Here is a 21,876-nt window from a genome sequence, read left to right as displayed (position 1 = left end):
CCAACAAGAACACATTCACATTAAGACACTGTCCAACACAAGCTGAGTATAAGAGTCTGGCATATTCCTGGTGTCTGTGATGATTTTAAACTATTAAAAAATAATAGACTAAAGGCAGGATTTTGAAGATTTTAATCAATTCACCTGTCCATCCTTATTTAAAATTAGACAGGTGGACTAAAGGCAGGAATATGCAGTCAAATTAAACCAATTAGAATAAGGGACAAAGAACCTTTAATGAATCATATTTTTTCTGAAATTTTATGATTTTTATTTATTTATCTTAACCTGCTTACTACATAATTGAATCAAATATTTAAAGAAAGGTGACCATGAATGTATCAATCAAAACGACAAAGAAGTTGTGAATGTGTCTTGGCATGCTGTAGATGAACCGATGAGACTAAGAATTATCATTCTCTATGCCCTGAACTATAAAAAAAGGGAGAGCATTATGTGTCTGAGTGATCATAATATCAAACCGTTCAAATGACGTACAATACACACACCGACCAGTAAGCATTTACTCTCATTATTTAGAGTTTTATGTGCCTGCTAATGGTACTTTGTCTTCTGAATAAAATTATTTTAAAAATTGTAAGTATATATATTTTAAAGTAGCCTACTCTTAAAATGCCTCACTTCGATCTATTATTATTTGAACTGTTTAATGTTTTCATTTTTTAAATTTCAATTTATTTGGAGTGATGTTATGGTATGATGTCTTTGTGACCTTATATGCTCACATATACACAGGGACAGACACATGTAAAACTGGCATGATAACATAAATTAAGTGCACAGGAAATATGCTTAGTTTCTTTTTTTATTAGTCTTTTACTAAATGTGATATGCATGAAAATCTCTCACAAAGCAAGAAGCCACAAACATTAAAGACGAACACACTTACAATTATGGACATGTAACTCAAAAACAAAAAGAAACACAAGATGAACAAGATAGACACTCAACAAGCATCACAGGAAGACATCACATGCATAACGATCTATTCCTTGCAGCATGCAGGGGTATTCATACTTAGATTAATTACACCTGGCTTATCAGTATTATCAGCAATAGATCTTGTCAGTACGCGCATTTTTTCATCAATGGTTTCATGGTACACTACACAACTGTAGACTGTACCACTCTTCCATTCGGAAGAATCCACTGTGATCTGACTGTAGACCGAGAAGTATTTATCATTCTGCATTGGCTGGCTAGTTATGTGCTTGTACCCATTCGCAGGTTCATCATCAACAAGCCAAGACACAAACACCTCCTTGGGGTAGAAATCCTTCACATAACATGTCAGGGTCACCGTTTCCCCCTCTTTGTACTCTGGGGGTGCTAACAGGTAAACAGAGGGTCTCTTGCTTTCTTTACCTTTACCTAGTAAGACAAGATCACAATTAAGACCAGAATACTGAGTCACTCATTTTCTTCTTGTTATTATTTTTTGATAAACTTCATTGTCAATTGTAATGAAGACTGTATATATCAAGAGACCTTATGGAAGCAAGAACTGTGCAATATTTTACAAAAAGAGTAAAACATACCATTTTCTCTGGTGAACTTCTCCTCCTTTGGCTGTGATAGGTCTGAGTGTTCAACTGTGCACGTAAATGTTGTGCCATTGCTCCATTCTTCATAGCCTATAGGGACTTTAAGTTCCACTTTTATTTTGTTCTTGACATCTTCCTCTGATGCCTCAGCGATGATGAAATCATTTGCTTTAATCTCTATTTTTTTGAATCCTGGATTTACTCCAGAAGAGTTGCACTTCAGCTCTCCTCGTCTATTTTTCAGCATGTCTTCAAGGGAGGGGGGGACTATATTGACTGGAATATCGCACTCTTGCATATAAGCTATGTACAAAAATCAGACATGCAACAGGTTAGAGAGAGGTAAACATATTATGAATAAAGAAACCTTCACAATCCTCAAGAGAAAACATACCTGTATATTTGGCCTCTCTGACTTCCTTTCCCATCTTGTGCTCGAATTCGCACTTAATTTTGACGTCTGTGTTCGTCCATGTGTCGGCACTAATTTGAAAAATGCTTGTGGCACTATACAAGGTTACTGAGCCATTCTTCTCACTTGTGTCATAGGTGTCTATCGCATTTTTCACCTCATCATCCTGAAACCACTTAAACGAGTATTCTTTAGGCGAAAACTGCCGGGCTAAACACAAGAAGGTTGCTGTCCCATTCTCTAACTCCTTTTTTGTAGGTACTGTTAAGACGACAGTTGCAGGCTGATCTGACGGTGGAGCTGGCAACATACAGGAGAAAGCAGAGAGGACATGAAAAGCAAGAAAGTAGTGCAACATGCTTTAGTAGGCAAAGCACACAGATGCTCTTGAGCTTGAACGTCAATGTTAAATGTTGTAGCCTATATTTATATTTAACTTATTATTTTTTTCCTTTTCCTTTATCTTTTGTTTATAAAACAAGAAGAAATCTCATATGCCATTGTATTCCCTGGCATGAGGTCAGAGAAACAGTATTTCTAAAGGACTAATCATATTATGTACTTTTCTGTTCTAATGTTTTTTAGATCTTTAGCCTTGCTGTTCTCAGCTAGTGTAAAACATTTACTGTCATTAGACTTTGATAAAGGACAACTGCTTGACATGCACACAAATATAAAAGCAGGTTCATTAAAAAAGATCAATCAATGATTTGACAAAACTAAAAGATTGTTCTAAAATGTCTCTTCAAACATGAGCCTCCTCAAAGAAAACCATCAATCTTGACCCAACAGCAATACAATAGAGAGGGACACATGAAGTAGCTACATTGTCAAATGTAAAATGTTAGACATTTCAGGGATGTAACTTGGACTATATCAACAGCAATATTGCTGCAGTCTTGCATAGAATCTATGTACAAAAATCAGACATGCAACAGATTTAGAGAGAGGTAAACATCTTATGAATAAAGAAACATTCACAATCCTCAAGAGAAAACATACCTGTATATTGGGCCTCTCTGACTTGCTTTCCCATCTTGTGCTCGAACTCGCACTTAATATTGACGTCTTTGTTCTTCAATGTGTCGGCACTGATTTGAAAAATGCTTGTTGCATTATACAAGGTTACTGAGGCATTCTTCTCACTTGTTTCACGGGTGTCTATCGCATTTTTCACCTCATCATCCTGAAACCACTTAAACGAGTATGCTTTAGGCGAAAACTGCCGGGCTGAACATGAGAAGGTTGCTGTCCGACTCTCTAACTCCTTTTCTGTAGGTACTGTTAAGGCGACAGTTGCAGGCTGATCTGGAACTGGCAACATACAGGAGAAAGCAGAGAGGACATGAAAAGCAAGAAAATGCTTGCTTTTTCTCAAAATGTAATGATTACATTTTTTATTATGTATTTTTAATCACATTTTCTTTAGGGTGACTTGTAACATCTTGTCCAGGGACTACGGATGAAAAATAGCCTTTGGCTAATTCTGGTACATTTACAGGATGTTTTTATTAATGTACAATGTCCCTGTCAAACTAAAAAAAATAAAAAAAAATAAAACAAATGGTGCAACATGCTTTATTAGGCAAAGCACACAGATGCTCTTGAGCTTGAACGTCAATGTTAAATGTTGTAGCCTATATTTATATTTAACTTATTATTCTTTTCTTTTTCCTTTATCTTTTGTTTATAAAACAAGAAGAAATCTCATATGAGATTGTATTCCCTGGCATGAGGTCAGAGAAAAAGTATTTCTAAAGGACTAAGCATATTATGTACTTTTCTGTTCTAATGTTTTTTAGATCTTTAGCCTTGCTGTTCTCAGCTAGTGTAAAACATTTACTGTCATTAGACTTTGATAAAGGACAACTGCTTGACATGCACAAAAATATAAAAGCAGGTTCATTAAAAAAGTTCAATCAATGATTTGACAAAACTAAAAGATTGTTCTAAAATGTCTCTTCAAACATGAGCCTCCTCAAAGAAAATCATCAATCTTGACCCAACAGCAATACAATAGAGAGGGACACATGAAGTAGCTACATTGTCAAATGTAAAATGTTAGACATTTCAGGGATGTAACTTGGACTATATCAACAGCAACATTGCTGCAGTCTTGCATAGAATCTATGTACAAAAATCAGACATGCAACAGATTTAGAGAGAGGTAAACATCTTATGAATAAAGAAACATTCACAATCCTCAAGAGAAAACATACCTGTATATTGGGCCTCTCTGACTTGCTTTCCCATCTTGTGGTCGAACTCGCACTTAACTTTGACGTCTGTGTTCGTCCATTTGTCGGCACTGATTTGAAAAATGCTTGTGGCACTATACAAGGTTACTGAGGCCTTCTTCTCACTTGTGTCATAGGTGTCTATCGCATTTTTCACCTCCTTACCATCCAGAAACCACTTTAACGAGTATGTTTTAGGTGAAAACCGCCGGGCTAAACACGAGAAGGTTGCTGTCCCACTCTCTAACTCCTTTTTTGTAGGTTCTGTTAAGACGACAGTTGCAGACTGTGGAGCTGGCAACATACAGGAGAAAGCAGAGAGAACATGAAAAGCAAGAAAATGCTTGCTTTTTCTCAAAATGTAATGATTCAATTTTCTATTATGTATTTTTAATCACATTTTCTTTAGGGTGACTTGTAACATCTTGTCCAGGGACTACGGATGAAAAATAGCCTTTGGCTAATTCTGGTACATTTACAGGAATGTTTTTATTAATGTACAATGTCCCTGTCAAACTAAATAAAAAAATAAATAAATAAAACAAATGGTGCAACATGCTTTATTAGACAAAGCACACAGATGCTCTTGAGCTTGAACGTCAATGTTAAATGTTGTAGCCTATATTTATATTTAACTTATTATTTTTTTCTTTTTCCTTTATCTATTGTTTATAAAACAAGAAGAAATCTCATATGTCATTGTTTTCCCTGGCATGAGGTCAGAGAAAAAGTATTTCTAAAGGACTAAGCATATTATGTACTTTTCTGTTCTAATGTTTTTTTAGATCTTTAGCCTTGCTGTTCTCAGCTAGTGTAAAACATTTACTGTCATTAGACTTTGATAAAGGACAACTGCTTGACATGCACAAAAATATAAAAGCAGGTTCATTAAAAAAGTTCAATCAATGATTTGACAAAACTAAAAGATTGTTCTAAAATGTCTCTTCAAACATGAGCCTCCTCAAAGAAAATCATCGATCTTGACCCAACAGCAATACAATAGAGAGGGACACATGAAAAAGCTACATTGTCAAATGTAAAATGTTAGACATTTCAGGGATGTAACTTGGACTGTATCAACAGCAATATTGCTGCAGTCTTGCATAGAATCTATGTACAAAAATCAGACATGCAACAGATTTAGAGAGAGGTAAACATCTTATGGATATAGAAACATTCACAATCCTCAAGAGAAAACATACCTGTATATTGGGCCTCTTTGACTTGCTTTCCCATCTTGTGCTCGAACTCGCACTTAATATTGACGTTTTTGTTCTTCAATGTGTCGGCACTGATTTGAAAAATGCTTGTGGCACTATACAAGGTTACTGAGGCCTTCTTCTCACTTGTTTCACGGGTGTCTATCGCATTTTTCACCTCATAATCCTGAAACCACTTAAACGAGTATGTTTTAGGCGAAAACTGCCGGGCTGAACACGAGAAGGTTGCTGTCCCACTCTCTAACTCCTTTTCTGTAGGTACTGTTAAGACGACAGTTGCAGGCTGATCTGGAACTGGCAACATACAGGAGAAAGCAGAGAGGACATGAAAAGCAAGAAAATGCTTGCTTTTTCTCAAAATTTAATGATTAAATTTTTTATTATGTATTTTTAATCACATTTTCTTTAGGGTGACTTGTAACATCTTGTCCAGGGACTACGGATGAAAAATAGCCTTTGGCTAATTCTGGTACATTTACAGGATGTTTTTATTAATGTACAATGTCCCTGTCAAACTAAATAAAAATAAATAAAAAAATAAAACAAATGGTGCAACATGCTTTATTAGGCAAAGCACACAGATGCTCTTGAGCTTGAACGTCAATGTTAAATGTTGTTGCCTATATTTATATTTAACTTATTATTTTTTTCTTTTTCCTTTATCTTTTGTTTAAAAAACAAGAAGAAATCTCATATGCCATTGTTTTCCCTGGCATGAGGTCAGAGAAAAGTATTTCTAAAGGACTAAGCATATTATGTACTTTTCTGTTCTAATGTTTTTTAGATCTTTAGCCTTGCTGTTCTCAGCTAGTGTAAAAAATTTACTGTCATTAGACTTTGATAAAGGACAACTGCTTGACATGCACAAAAATATAAAAGCAGGTTCATTAAAAAAGTTCAATCAATGATTTGACAAAACTAAAAGATTGTTCTAAAATGTCTCTTCAAACATCAGCCTCCTCAAAGAAAATCATCAATCTTGACCCAACAGCAATACAATAGAGAGGGACACATGAAGTAGCTACATTGTCAAATGTAAAATGTTAGACATTTCAGGGATGTAACTTGGACTATATCAACAGCAATATTGCTGCAGTCTTGCATAGAAGCTATGTACAAAAATCAGACATGCAACAGATTTAGAGAGAGGTAAACATCTTATGAATAATGAAACATTCACAATCCTCAAGAGAAAACATACCTGTATATTGGGCCTCTCTGACTTGCTTTCCCATCTTGTGGTCGAACTCGCACTTAACTTTGACGTCTTTGTTCTTCAATGTGTCGGCACTGATTTGAAAAATGCTTGTGGCACTATACAAGGTTACTGAGGCCTTCTTCTCACTTGTGTCATAGGTGTCTATCGCATTTTTCACCTCCTTACCATCCAGAAACCACTTTAACGAGTATGTTTTAGGCGAAAACTGCCGGGCTATACACGAGAAGGTTGCTGTCCCACTCTCTAACTCCTTTTTTGTAGGTTCTGTTAAGACGACAGTTGCAGACTGTGGAGCTGGCAACATACAGGAGAAAGCAGAGAGGACATGAAAAGCAAGAAAATGCTTGCTTTTTCTCAAAATGTAATGATTCAATTTTCTATTATGTATTTTTAATCACATTTTCTTTAGGGTGACTTGTAACATCTTGTCCAGGGACTACGGATGAAAAATAGCCTTTGGCTAATTCTGGTACATTTACAGGAATGTTTTATTAATATACAATGTCCCTGTCAAACTAAATAAAAAATAAATAAATAAATAAAACAAATGGTGCAACATGCTTTATTAGGCAAAACACACATGCAGATGCTCTTGAGCTTGAACGTCAATGTTAAATGTTGTAGCCTATATTTATATTTAACTTATTATTTTGTTCTTTTTCCTTTATCTTTTGTTTATAAAACAAGAAGAAATCTCATATGCCATTGTATTCCCTTGGCATGAGGTCAGAGAAAAAGTATTTCTAAAGGACTAAGCATATTATGTACTTTTCTGTTCTAATGTTTTTTAGATCTTTAGCCTTGCTGTTCTCAGCTAGTGTAAAACATTTACTGTCATTAGACTTTGATAAAGGACAACTGCTTGACATGCACAAAAATATAAAAGCAGGTTCATTAAAAAAGTTCAATCAATGATTTGACAAAACTATAAGAGTGTGCTAAAATGTCTATTCAAACATTAGCCTCCAGAAGAAACAATATCCCCACTGCAATATACAAAACACTGAACCCAACAGCAATAGAGACACATGAAGTAGCTAAAATGCAACATGTAAAATGTTAGACATTTCAGATTTGTGACTTACCTGGTGGAGCTACTTTAGCTGATAAAGACTTAATCGAATTTGAAGCTTCACATGTGTAAGGGTTTTGAGGATTCCAGTCGCTTTTCTTCACACGCATATGGCTGATTTTGGTGTAGTCTCCGTCACTCCCGAACGCTGGATACTGCACGAAAGTATTCAGGTCTTTCTTAGTGGCATCCTTCCACTTGAAAGTGAGTGAGTCCGCAGGTGAGAAACCTCTGGCCAAGCAGCCGATGGTGAGGAGCCCAGCAGAATCAGCAGAACACTGAGACAGGCCGAAGATTGACTTCGGCGGAGATGGTTGAGCTGTAGAGACATTACATCTTTCTCAGACAATAAACTACAACATAACGTAACATAGGCCTACATATACAACACTATTAGGCCATGTCAAAAGAACGAATGAGCCAATGAATGAATGAATGAATGAATAAAAAATAAAAAATAAACTGATTGAGAATACATCGCTATCTTCGCTTAACATCAGAGTCCTGTGGCCATGTTGATAAACTGCTTAAGACTACCTTGAAAATAAGTCATCTTTTCTTCTTCTTCTTTAAGACTGGCCATAACTTTTTTTTTTTTCAAAAAGTTAGTAAGACTGATTAGGCTACCCCTTGGTTAACTGTTGGTCAGTCTTAGTCGGTCGGTCGCGAAAAAACATAAAATTTCGGAATTTCAGAAAATTAGTGGAAACATTTTTTTTTCTTACACTCTTAAAAATAAAGGTTCCAAAAGGGAGTTTTCACAGCGATAGCCCTGAATAACTATTTTGGGTTCCTCAAAGAATCTTAGTGAACAGTTCTTAAAAGAAACTTTTTTTTTTCTTAGTGTGAATAACATTTTAATAGCTAAAGATTGTGCAAAGGAAAATATCCATAGACGTTAGAGGTTATTCTTGGAACCATCAATGTAATTTAAGAACCTTTATTTTTAAAAGTGTAGATGCATGTCATATAGCATATATGTACAGTCATATTTATTATCAGACATAGGCCCATAGGCTAATAAATAAAAGATTATCTAAACGAATAATAATTTATTAGGCTACTGGATAATGACTGCATAATGACTTTTCATTTTGTTTCAAATTAAACAGTTCTTGTAACTTATGAAGTGTAAATTAAAAAACAAATTTAATAAAAATTCCAACCATTAGAGAATTTTAAATAAAAGCATTGTATAGCAGTTTGTAAATCTGAACTATGAAATCATATGAAAAAAAAAAAAAGAAAACGAAAAATGTATCATTAAAAAATAAATAGCCCCAAAAATACTGCAAACAAACACCCCTCGCACTTCTAAAAGTTCCGTTTTTTATTTTATTACTTTATTTTCATTGTGCTAGAAATAATTTCTTGAATAGCGGTTGTTAAACAAAAAACATTCTTTTAAATCTCCAATTGTCCTCTTCATGCATTGACAGATAAAGGCTACCTTTCTAAATCAGTAGGCTAAGCTACGTCAGTTTATTATTATTATTATTATTATTATTATTATTATTATTATTATATTAATATTATTTAATAATATCGGGATGCAATCAACAACTTAAAATATTACACATTATATTAGTGGATATCAGTGCATAAAGTTAAAACGAGACGTTACAGTTTAGTTAGGATTTTTAGTCTTATATTTGCTCCGGCTGTTTTCAGCGTCTATTGAGCAGTTTAAGTCAACACATGAGAGAATAATGTACAACGAAATGAGTCGTTTAAGAATAATTACTGTTGTATTTTTGTTCGTTTTTAACATGAACAATATTACAAAATTATGTAGTCTTTTAAATCTAATGAAATGGACAACAGCTAAAGTAAGACAGTTTGCAATAGAAAACTCTGTTAAAGATATAATAAAAATAAATAAATAATAAAACACACGTGAAATTTTGTCTTTTTTTACGATACAAATGTCCTTGCAATTAATCAGAAAATCTTACTGTTTGTTACGGTGACTTTGGTGTCGCTTCCCCAGTAGTCGAAAGCCCAGTTACACAATAGCCTATCTTTTTAATGTTACAGTGCAGTATAAAAATACAACGCTCAGAGTCTGTTGAACGACCTGTAGCCAATTCCTTGTTTTATTTGAATGCACAAATACAATTATTTCGAATTTAATTATTCATAATCTGAATATTTGCGTTTCTAAATTACTTTAGACTATGTCCTGACTATGTTTTTTTTTCCGACAAAATAACTGCGCACACATTTATCGTAGGCTACTTAAATTAGATTTTGATTTGGTAGTTGGATATAGTTCTTACCTGACGAGACAGTGACCATTGTTCCTTTCCCCCAGTAGTCAAAAGCATTGTCACACTGACATTTTACCAGGGGATATAGTACAAAAATAGCTGCTATGTTTACCTCTTAACAAGTAGCTTTCATTTATTATTATATAACCCACAGATTGAACTATTTAGACTTTTATTTAGCCTTAGCCAAAACGGACTAGAAACGGAAAATTACATTTAGCCAAATATTTAAAACGTGCCAAGATTATTGAGAGGATTCTTTCTGACCAGATGTCACTGTGACAGACGTGCCTTTCCCCCAGTAGCCAAAGGCATCATCACAGTAACACTTTTAATTTCTTCAGTGCACAAAAACACAAACGATCTTTTCCAAATTAGCCAACCTTAAAACCTGATTTCTTTCGTAATTTATTGTCAAATTATACATGAGATTTTTTCTCTGACTAAAAAGTGTTGTTAATAAGTTAATAATCGGCTCTAGAAATATGTTTCATAGCTATGCATAACGATTCATATTTTGTTGTTTGGTTCGTAAGCTATTTCATTAATTTGACTTCTTACCTGATGTTACAGTCACCGCTGTTCCCTTTCCCCAGTAGTCAAAGGCACCGTCACAGCGGGAAGATTCACGATAAGAGCCATACCATAACCACAATAATACATTTTCATAGGCAATATTTTGTCTAGGTCGACGTTTAGCTTGATACGTTAGTTCGCACTTTCTTTAATCGGAGAGTTTTAGCTACACGTTATTTATTTACCGTTACCGACGCATCTTTCCACTGTTAACCAAGGTAACATTTGTAAATACGTCTGCATGTTAGTTCTGTGACAAGAAAGACTACCTGATCTTCCAAAATAAGTTAAAACAAACAAACAAACAAAAAAAGTAAATAACAGAAAATAACGGCTATAACTTACCTGAGGAAACGGTGACTTTGGTCCCTTTCCCCCAGTAGTCGAAGTAACTGACACAGTAACTGATGCCTTTGAGTTACTGACCAAAAAACCCACACGAAGCAGCGATGTTCATGTGATCAAAATAACTTTGGTCAGAATAAATGGATCCAGTGAAAACTTATCTCGCCTTTCTATTGTTCACAGCTGATCTATAGGTCAGAAATATTTGCAACACTTATGTTACATTAGCCTTTATATATTCAAAACATGATGACTCTGAAATTAGAAAGCATTTTTTAGTAGGCTAATAATCTGAACCAAACTCTTCCTGCTTCTGCCCTCAGTACAGATGTGTGCTTGTATTTACTAATAGGCCTAATTAAATAGAATAAAACATATTTTGAACGAAAAATCATAATGTGGTCAGAATTAATGGCACCCCTGGAAAATATGATAAAAAATAAATGAATCTGCATTGTTTATCCTTTTGATCTTTCATTAAAAAAATCAAAAAAAATCTAACCTTTCATTGAAGTAAAATAATTGAAAGTGGGGGGTTAATCACATTATAAAATAAATGTTTTTCTCCAAAAGACGCTGGTCATAATTATTGGCTCCCTGTTATTAAATACTTTTTGCAACCTCCTTTTCCCAAGATAACAGATCTGAGTTTTCTTCTATAATGCCTGATGAGTTTGGAGAATAACTGACAAGAGATCAGAGACCATTCCTCCACACATAATCTCTCCAGATCCTTCAGATTCATGTTGGTGCTTCTTCTGTTCAGTTCACCCCACTCATTTTCTAAAGGGTTCAGTTTAGGGGACTGGGATGGTCATGGCAGAAGCTTCATTTTGTGCTCAGTTACCCATTTTTGTGTTGATTTTGATGTTTGTTTTGGACCGTTGTCCTGATGGAAGATCCAACCACGGCCCATTATAAGATTTCTAGCAGAGGCTGTCAGGTTTATGTTTTTTATCTGTTGTGATATATTTTTTATCTGGATGATTACGGGAATTTTGCCTTTGTGTTTCCTCATATTTAAACTCCTGTGAAACAATAAGTCATAGCTAGACAATTTCATGTTCCTAGTCACCCTGGTGTGCTAAAAAAAGGTATTGAATATACTTCAGAGATATTTTACTCGTAAAAAAATCTAGGGGTGCCAATAATTATGGACAACGTGTTTTGGAGAAAAACATTTATTTCATAATGTGATTTCCCCCACTTTCAATTATTTTACTTCAATGAAAGGTTAGATTTTTATGAATTTTTTGAATGAAAGATCAAAAGGATAAACAATGCAGATTTATTTTTTACAGCCATGCATTTTTGGTCATATTTACCAGGGGTGTTATTAATTCTGACCACAACTGTGTAACGATGATTGACTCGGTTGAATGTTTGAATCCATATGCAGTGCTTTATTTAACACAGCAGTACAAACAAATAGAGAATCAAGGCGAGTATCGTAGTCAACAAATAGGTGCAGGGTCGATAACAGTAGAAGCACTCTAAAATAGCAAACAAGTCCAAATCCGATAATCCAAGAATCGTGGTCACAAACAGGCAATATCACAAAACCAAAATAGGGATAAGCAAAACACTCGAAAGAGACAGGGTAACCTGGCAATACTTCGCAACATGATGAACAAACAACATTGCTTATAACTGATAGGAACAGGAAGTGATGTGGCAGTATTCAGTATTCAGGGGATGGCTCCCTCTGGCGGTTGAAGGACTGAATGGCAGATGCAGATGTTACAGAATCCCCCCTCCTATGAACACCTCCAGGTGTTCTTCGTGAACGTCCCCTTGGTCTGGGTGCCGGTTGATCAGGGTATGCCTGGTGAAAATCCTGGATCAAGGATGGGTCCAAGATGTCCTTGGCAGCCAGCCATGATCTCTCTTCTGGGCCATAGCCCTCCCAGTCCACTAGGTATTGCAACCGGCCCCCATGACGCCTGGACTTCAGGATTTCCTTTACCAGGTAAGCCGGAGCTCCATCAATCTCAAGTGGTGGGGGGGGTTCTCTCTCCTCCGTAGTGGGGCCGGAAGTAGGGTGGACCGGTTTTAACAGAGATGCATGAAAAGAAGGAGATATACGATAATGAGCAGGAAGCTCTAGCCTGTATGTAATTTGTCGTAAGATACGAAACGGGCCTACATACCGTGGGCTGAGTTTCCTGCTGGGCAACCGCAGCCGTAGATCTCGGGTTGACAACCAGACCTTCTGCTGGTAGTTCGGATGGGGACGCCTCCTGCAGTCTGCTTTAATTCTCTGGGCTCTGATTGCCCTCTGCAGTCTCACATGGGCACTGTTCCACACCCGTTCACTTCTTCTGACCCAGTCGTCCACCGCAGGCACCTCCGAAGGTTCTCCAGACCAAGGGAACATGGAAGGCTGATACCCTAGAACACACTTGAAGGGGGTGAGTCCTGTAGATGAATGGGTGAGTGAATTCTGTGCATATTCCGCCCAAGGTAAAAAGTTACTCCAACGTTGCTGCTCTCGACTACAGTAAGATCTGAGATACCGCCCCAATTCTTGATTCAACCTCTCAACCTGTCCATTAGCCTGGGGATGATAGCCAGAAGTTAAGCTTACATTTATGTCCAATTGCTTACAGAAAGCTTGCCATACACGGGATGTGAACTGTGAACCCCTGTCAGAAACTATATCCTCCAGTATTCCATAAGCACGAAAAACATGGTGAAATAATGCTTGTGCAGTTTCCATTGCTGTAGGTAAGCCTTTTAGTGGAATTAGCCGACATGCCTTTGAGAAACGATCTATAATTGTTAGAATTGTGGTGTTACCATTGGAGCAGGGCAGATCTGTAACAAAATCCACAGCTAGATGAGACCAGGGGCGCTGAGGGATTGGCAGGGGTTCTAGAAGACCAGCTGGTAGTTCCCGGGGTGTCTTGGACTGAGCACACACACTGCAAGGCTTGACATACTCAGAAACATCATTAATCAAATTAGGCCACCAAAAGGAGTTACGCACCAGTTCAATTGTCCGTTGAATGCCAGGATGCCCGGAACTCAGCGATGTGTGCACCCATTGCGTGATTCGTTGGCGAAGAGACCTTGGGACAAAATGCCGGCCAGGAGGACATTCAGGAGGAGATGGCTCTTTCTGTTCTTCTCGTTGTAATTCTTCCATCATATCCCAACGAATCTGTGCCACAATGACTGAAGGAGGTAGAATTGGTCCTTGGCAGCAGGAAGTTTCATTTGAGTCATACCTTCTTGAAAGGGCATCAGCCTTACTGTTCTTGCTTCCCGGGCGATAAGTGACTGTGAACTGAAATCTTGTAAAAAATAATGACCACCGGGCCTGTCTTGGATTGAGACGCTTTGCACACTTGATATATTCCAGATTCTTGTGGTCTGTAATGACTTGAAATGAATGGCATGCTCCCTCCAACCAGTGTCTCCATTCTGCCAGTGCTGCTTTTATGGACAAGAGTTCCTTATTACCAACATCATAGTTCCTCTCTGCAGTAGTCAGTTTCCTAGAGAAAAAAGCACAAGGAAACAATTTACCTGGGTTACCATGTCTCTGAGATAATACTGCTCCAATGCCAAAGTCAGAAGCATCTACTTCCACAATGAAAGGTAAGTCCGGATCTGGATGTTTCAGGATTGGGGCTGTAGTAAAGCTGGTCCTTAGGGCTTCAAAGGCCGACTGTGCATGCTGAGTCCATAACAATTTCTTTGGTTTTCCCTTAAGTAGCGATGTAAGGGGGCTTGCGATGGTACTGTAATTGCGGATAAACCTCCTATAAAAATTTGCAAAACCCAAAAATCTAAGCAATTCCTTGACCGTGGTAGGACGTGGCCACTCCGTGACAGCTCTGACCTTTGCTGTATCCATCTCCACTCCTTTATGACTGATCTTGTATCCGAGGAAGGTGGTGTTAGAAACGTGAAATTCACATTTCTCGGCTTTGACGTATAGATGGTTAGCCAACAGTCGAGACAGGACATTTCTTACATGATGGATATGTTGCTCACGTGACTTAGAATAGATCAAAATGTCATCAATGTAGGCCAGGGGTGGGGAACGTCGGTCCTGGAGAGCCACTGTCCTGCAGAGTTTAGCTCCAACCCTGATAAAAACTCATCTGATTGTAGCCTTAATGATCCTAAAGACATTGATTAGCTGGTTCAGGTGTGTTTGATTAGGGTTGGAACTAAACTCTGCAGGACAGTGGCTCTCCAGGACCGACGTTCCCCACCCCTGATGTAGGCAATGACGTAGTGGTTCAGAACATCACGGAAAATCTCATATATAAATGATTGAAACACGGAAGGAGCATTAGACAGGCCATAAGGCATAACAGAATATTCATAGTGCCCCCTGGTGGTGATAAAAGCTGTCTTCCATTCATCACCTTCTCTGATTCGGATTAAATTATAGGCACTGCGTAGATCTAATTTAGTGAAGATGGTGGCTTCTCGTAACTGTTCTAATGCAGAAGGAACTAATGGGAGTGGGTACCTGTTCTTAATGGTGACTGAATTGAGACCACGGTAATCTATATAGGGGCGTTAACCTCCATCTTTCTTTTCCACAAAGAAAAAAACGGAAGCAGCGGGTGAGGTGGAAGGACGGATGAAGCCAGATTCCAAAGCCTCCTCAATATAATTCTCCATGGCTTGTGTTTCAGGAATGGTTAGTGGATAGACCTTGCTCTTAGGGGGTGCAGTGTTGGGTAACATTTCAATTGCACAATCCCATGGGCGATGAGGAGGTAGTTGGGTGGCTTTGATCTTGCTGAAGACCTCGCTGTAGTCAGAATACTCTGGGGGAATATACACATGATCATTAGTTACAGGACTCTCAATACTTGTGGTTAGACAAGGGTGTTGTGTCCGAATTTGGAGGCAACGTGAGAAACAATGTGGTGACCATTTTGTGAGCTCCTTGGAACTCCATGAAATCAGTGGGTCGTGAATGGTCAGCCATGGATTTCCTAGGATTATCGGATGCTGGGGCGTTGAAGTCACATACAAGGAGATGGTTTCTGAGTGAAACAGGCCTATCTTGATGGTAACTGGAACAGTTTGATGAGTAATTCCTTTTCCAATAGGTTGACTATTAATGGCTGTAATGTTAATCGGTGGCAGTGGCGGACTGGGACAATAATTCAGGCCGGGAATTTGACTCCACTGCCAGGCCACCTCTGCTGCTGCAGTCACCACCACCCTATTCATGTAATCTACTGGACTGATAAACTTGTAGGCTAACCCTATTAATGTAACAGGTTATAGCATAATTGCCTAAGTCATTTTTTGTTTCTTCTTGTTTTCCAAAGACATTGAAATATGACTTAGGCAATTATGCTATGAGGCTAACGATATCTAAAATAATTTTGTAGACATAGATGCACCGATTACAATTTTCTAGGCTGATTCCGGTTTTTCATTGAGTTTGACCTGCCGATTCCGATTTTTTTTCTAACCACTTTACATTATATGACAGCGCTGTATGCTTCCGACTCTGGCTCAGCGCCAGCCAACGCGCGAAAGCACAGTTTGAATCTGGCAGTTATGCGACGTCTCAAATCGGTAAAATTAAATATGTAAAATTATAGACGTAATGAGTGGCACATAACGTGAAGTAACATGGCATTTTATTTTGTTTGAAATTTAACTTGTCCAGTGGGACAACTAATTTTCTATTCCACTTGTCCTACAAAAAAATCCACTTGTCCCGGACAAGCAGACAAGCCTTAATGTCGAGCCCTGCACTAACACTATTCTGTCTACTTTTTATTCATTTTTATTTATTATATAAAAAATATGCTACATGTAGATGAAACGAGACTTGACACAGCACAGCAGCACTTACATATTGTTGCTCGTTTGTAGGTTTAATTTTATCTATTGTGATTATCTAAGTGATTTGGATGAAAGCGTTCGTCTGCCAAATTATGATAAATATAATGTAAATGTAATCTTGACCGACCTGTTCCCTTACTGGCGAACATGGCTGGGATTTTGCAGCAGCTTGCTGCGTCTGTGGCCAAGGCTTTTTTCCTTTTTATACGCTCCCTCTCTGCTCCTCTGCGTTTACGCTCCATTTTTTGAACGATTTAGTCAGATATACCCTTGCTGCGTTCCAGTCCAAAATTGTCATGCCCTTCACTCGCTAACTTCCCTCCGTCTCATTCACTCGGATGTACGTCATTGCGAGTGCCCACAACTGGCGGAAACTGCAATGGGCTGAACTGGAACGCCCTAAGCCCTTGTTCACTTGGTGTCACAGTGTCTGGTTGTGTTTCCCTGGGTTGTCACTAGAGGTCCTCGTTTTCACGGTGTCTTTCACATTTGACTTCAATTCCCAGCATTCTGTCTGTCACTCATCAGTTCATTGCACTCAGCTGTTTCCCATCACCTTGTTAGATCTGTGTGTATATATATACCCTGGCTGTTTCTGTGTTAGTTGTCGAGTCCTTGTTAGATGCCCTCACACTTCCTGGTTGGTTTCTTGCCTGTTCTTGTATTTTGTTATTCTTGTTGGATTGCTTACATGGTATTTGACCCTTGCCTGGACTGGATTACGCTTTACGGATTACCCCAAATAAATATATCTAACTGCACTTGGATCTGCTGTCTCCCCATTGTGTGTGTCGTGACAGAAGGACTCGACCACTAATAGATCCAGCAGTACGGGTACGATCCGGTCGGTATGAGGATCCCGCGTAGCGAGATTTTCCCTCCGGGAGATGATGGAGGATCCTCGATTTCTTTGTTTGCATATTTTTCAATGTGTGCTAGAAGGAATGAGGAGACCATAGCCGCCAGGCTCGTACAGGAGACGGTAACTTCCCCAGAGATGGTAAGTTCGATGCCACCGACACGCCATCATGGACGGAGGAGGAGGAGGAGGAGGAGACACAGCCCGTCTGCCCAGCCAGAGACTGTTCACGTTTCATCTGCCCAGCCAGAGACGGTTCACATCCCGTCTGCCCAGCCAGAGACTGCTCACGTCACGTCTGCCGAGCCAGAGACTGTTCACATCCCGTCTGCCCAGCCAGAGTTTGTTCACGTCCCGTCTGCCCAGTCAGAGACTGTTCAGGTCACATCTGCCCAGCCAGAGATGGTTCAAGCCAGGTCTGCCCAGTCGGAGACAGATCGGGAGATGCCCATTCTCATGGCCGGGGGGGGCACTGATCGGCTATTTAGAGCGTTTAGCTCGGATCCTGGAGATGCCCTTCAAACCTTCAGTGTCTGTTGTTCCAGAGCCGGAGCCAGTGTCTGCTGTTCCAGAGCCGGAGCCAGTGTCGTCTGTTCCAGAGCCGGAGCCAGTGTCGTCTGTTCCAGAGCCGGAGCCAGTGTCGTCTGTTCCAGAGCCGGAGCCAGTGTCGTCTGTTCCAGAGCCGGAGCCAGTGTCGTCTGTTCCAGAGCCGGAGCCAGTGTCGTCTGTTCCAGAGCCGGAGCCAGTGTCGCCAGTTCCAGTGCCTGAGCCGTTGGTGCCAGTTCCAGTGCCTGAGCCCGAGCCGGTGGTGCCAGTTCCAGTGCCTGAGCCCGAGCCGGTGGTGCCAGTTCCAGTGCCTGAGCCCGAGCCGGTGGTGCCAGTTCCAGTGCCCGAGTCGGTGGTGCCAGTTCCAGTGCCCGAGTCGGTGGTGCCAGTTCCAGTGCCTGAGCCGGTGGTGCCAGTTCCAGTGCCTGAGCCGGTGGTGCCAGTTCCAGTGCCTGAGCCCGAGCCGGTGGTGCCAGTTCCAGTGCCCGAGTCGGTGGTGCCAGTTCCAGTGCCTGAGCCAGTGGTGCCAGTTCCAGTGCCTGAGTCGGTGGTGCCAGTTCCAGTGCCCGAGCCGGTGGTGCCAGTTCCAGTGCCCGAGCCGGTGGTGCCTGTTCCTGAGCCTGAGCCGGTGGTGCCAGTTCCAGTGCCTGAGCCGGTGGTGCCTGTTCCTGAGCCTGAGCCGGTGGTGTCTGAGCCGGTGGTGTCTGGTTCTGAGCCGGTGGTGTCTGTTCCTGTTTCTGAGCCGGTGGTGCCTGTTCCTGAGCCTGAGCCGGTGGTGTCTGTTTTGTTTCTGAGCCGGTGGTGTCTGTTTCTGAGCCGGTGGTGTCTGTTTCTGAGCCGGTGGTGTCTGTTCCTGTTTCTGAGCCGGTGGTGTCTGTTCCTGTGCCTGAGCCGGTGGTGTCTGTTCCTGTTCCCGAACCGGTAGTGTCTGTTCCTGAACCTGAGCCGGTGGTATCTGTTCCTGTTCCCGAGCCGGTGGTGTCTGTTCCTGTTCCCGAGCCGGTGGTGTCTGTTCCTGTTCCCGAGCCGGTGGTGTCTGTTCCAGTTCCCGAGCCGGTGGTGTCTGTTCCTGAACCTGAGCCGGTGGTGTCTGTTCCTGAACCGGTGGTGTCTGTTCCTGAGCCGGTGGGGTCTGTTCCAGTTCCTGAGCCGGTATCTGTGCCGTGGCCGCCCGAGGGGTCGTCTCCGCCGTGGCCGCCCGAGGGGTCGTCTCCGCCGTGGCCACCCGATGAACTGGTCGCTCCGCCCTGGCCGCCTGAGGGAAACTCTCCGCCCTGGCCGCCAGATCGACTGTCCGCTCCGCCCTGGGCGCCCGAGGGAGAGTCTCCGCCCTGGCCGCTCGATGAACTGTGGTCTCTCCGCCCTGGCCGCCAGATGAACTGTCACTCCCTGTCCCCGTTTCCCTCCATGGACCTGCCCCCCCATCCCTCCCCCTGATCCTCCAACAGTCCACCTCCCGTCCTGAACTCTTGTGTTGTGTTGTAGTTACGTTATGGAGCGTCTGGTAGCCGCTCCGTAGGGAGGGGGTACTGTCACAGTGTCTGGTTGTGTTTCCCTGGGTTGTCACTAGAGGTCCTCGTTCTCACGGTGTCTTTCACATTTGACTTCAATTCCCAGCATTCTGTCTGTCACTCATCAGTTCATTGCACTCAGCTGTTTCCCATCACCTTGTTAGATCTGTGTGTGTATATATACCCTGGCTGTTTCTGTGTTAGTTGTCGAGTCCTTGTTAGATGTCCTCACACTTCCTGGTTGGTTTCTTGCCTGTTCTTGTATTTTGTTATTCTTGTTGGATTGCTTACATGGTATTTGACCCTTGCCTGGACTGGATTACGCTTTACGGATTACCCCAAATAAATATATCTAACTGCACTTGGATCTGCTGTCTCCCCATTGTGTGTGCCGTGACACTTGGAATCAGCTGTGGAGTTGATTTATTATTTTCATTTTTTTTCTTTTAAGAATTTGTTTAATGCAGCATCCAAATGTTTATATGTGTGTTTCGGTTGTTTTAAATAAAACAATTAATATATCATAGAGTTGTCTGTTGTGATGGTGATTAGACGAGATATGCGGTGACGTCACAATCGTACAGCATTGTGGGACATATAGGTGCCTGAAGTGTACATATGAAGTAGACTCGCTCCCTCGGTCAAAATCGAGGGAACGAGGGTCTGTCCATATAAACTTCCCTCGTCCACTTCACGAAGTGGAACGCACTTCAAAATGGCGGCAGGGATTCCCCCGAGGGGAAGTGCTTAGGGAAGTCCGCAAGTGCGTGTCTAAAAGTGGACTGGAACGCAGCACCTGTAGGCAGTGCGTCACTGACGTTGGGTGGGAGTGTCATTTTCACTCCGCCATTGCCTGATTCGTCATTGAGAGATCCGTCAATTAATTCGTAGTTGCACACCAGCCTATCACATGCCAGGCTGATCGTCTGCACAGCGGCAGCCGGCAGGCCAGAACGGCCGGCAGGCCACCGGGAAATGTCCCGGTGCTCCCGATGGCCAGACCGCCCCTGCAGTAGACTGTACCAGACAAAGAATAAGAATAAAAGAATAAATCAACCAATGACCTGAAAACTCATAGAAGCCTAAATTCTATAGGAGGCAAATTAATGCTCCCTAAAAGCCAGACTGCTAATAAAGCTATTAGCATGAGTCATAAAAACATTTTAAATCCTTTTAAATTGATTAAAACTAAAGAGTAAAAACACTTTAATTCGTCTTGCTCAGTGAATGTTTCGATAGCTTTCGTTTGATGTTACATATAGGTTTCCTCTCTGTTTCGTGGACAAGAAAGGCTCATCAATGCCCTGTCCAAATACCCACACTTGCGGTCTTGGCCACTCGAGAGTGCGGTCAGGCGACAGGAAGGAAGTTCGCAAGACTGTCATATAGCCTATCATCAATTCAAGTCCTACTGGGAAGTTCATATTTACGAAGTGGGAAGTCGTGTTTACGGCGGCAGGCGCGTTTCGTTGGAGTAAGACTGCGGTGTAAGTACACAAAAATACAGCAAGGTTCGCTTCAAGAAAATGAAGGTCAAAGAAATGTGCATTGGGCGTGTTTTGCTTTTCTTTTTTTTTCTTTTTTTTAATGAATGAAGACACTGAAAGCTTTATCTTTACATATTTTGGTATAGTGCTATAATATTTTGTGCAGGCTTTAAAGGGATAGTTCACTTTGAAATTAAAATTTGGTATGTTTTAACATACCTTAAGGGCATCCAAGATGTAGGTGTCTTTGTTTCCGCAGTAGTTTCAATTTTGATATTTTTAGGTCAAACAATCTCTTAGGGCTGAGAGAAAATTATACTTCTAAGAGTGTGTACTGCTGAAGTGTACAGTTTGATGATATTATAGATAAAAATGTATACATCACTTCTAAAATGACACAATTTGCATTCTGCCAAATCTGACTGGTGTTGGACATGATTACAACTAGATGCTGAGGCACTTACCAGTGACGTCATCACTGCAGAGAAAGAAGTACCCTAAATAACCTGCAAGAACATATAACAAGTTTTTTGAAATGGGCCTCTGAATTCTGGTCATGTGATGTTGGCCCACATATTTTTTTCATATTTCATTTCATTTTTTTAATATATTTTTTTACTTACCTAGTCCATACAAAAACTTGAACGTAACTTGAATTTCAGATAAATAGTCATTTTCGCATGATACATTGTGATGTGCATTTCAATGGTTCTAACGTTACGGTG

The 21,876-nt window shown here is 40.4% G+C and overlaps 1 gene segment (V, D, J or C); it reads right to left on the bottom strand.

Annotated features, from left to right (window-relative positions):
• Positions 1 to 831: 831 nt before the first annotated feature.
• LOC308697690 (Ig heavy chain C region-like) lies at positions 832 to 11,678 on the bottom strand. The segment is given in 9 exons: positions 10,917 to 11,678; positions 7,739 to 8,044; positions 6,636 to 6,947; positions 5,417 to 5,728; positions 4,197 to 4,508; positions 2,980 to 3,291; positions 1,960 to 2,277; positions 1,560 to 1,868; positions 832 to 1,392 (listed from the first exon to the last, which is right to left on the bottom strand).
• Between the last annotated feature and the right edge of the window lie 10,198 nt (positions 11,679 to 21,876).

Source organism: Scardinius erythrophthalmus (genome assembly GCF_964197995.2).
Source record: "Scardinius erythrophthalmus genome assembly, chromosome: 1".
NCBI classification, from domain to species: Eukaryota; Metazoa; Chordata; class Actinopteri; order Cypriniformes; family Leuciscidae; genus Scardinius; species Scardinius erythrophthalmus.
This window is presented reverse-complemented; position numbering and strand designations above follow the sequence as displayed.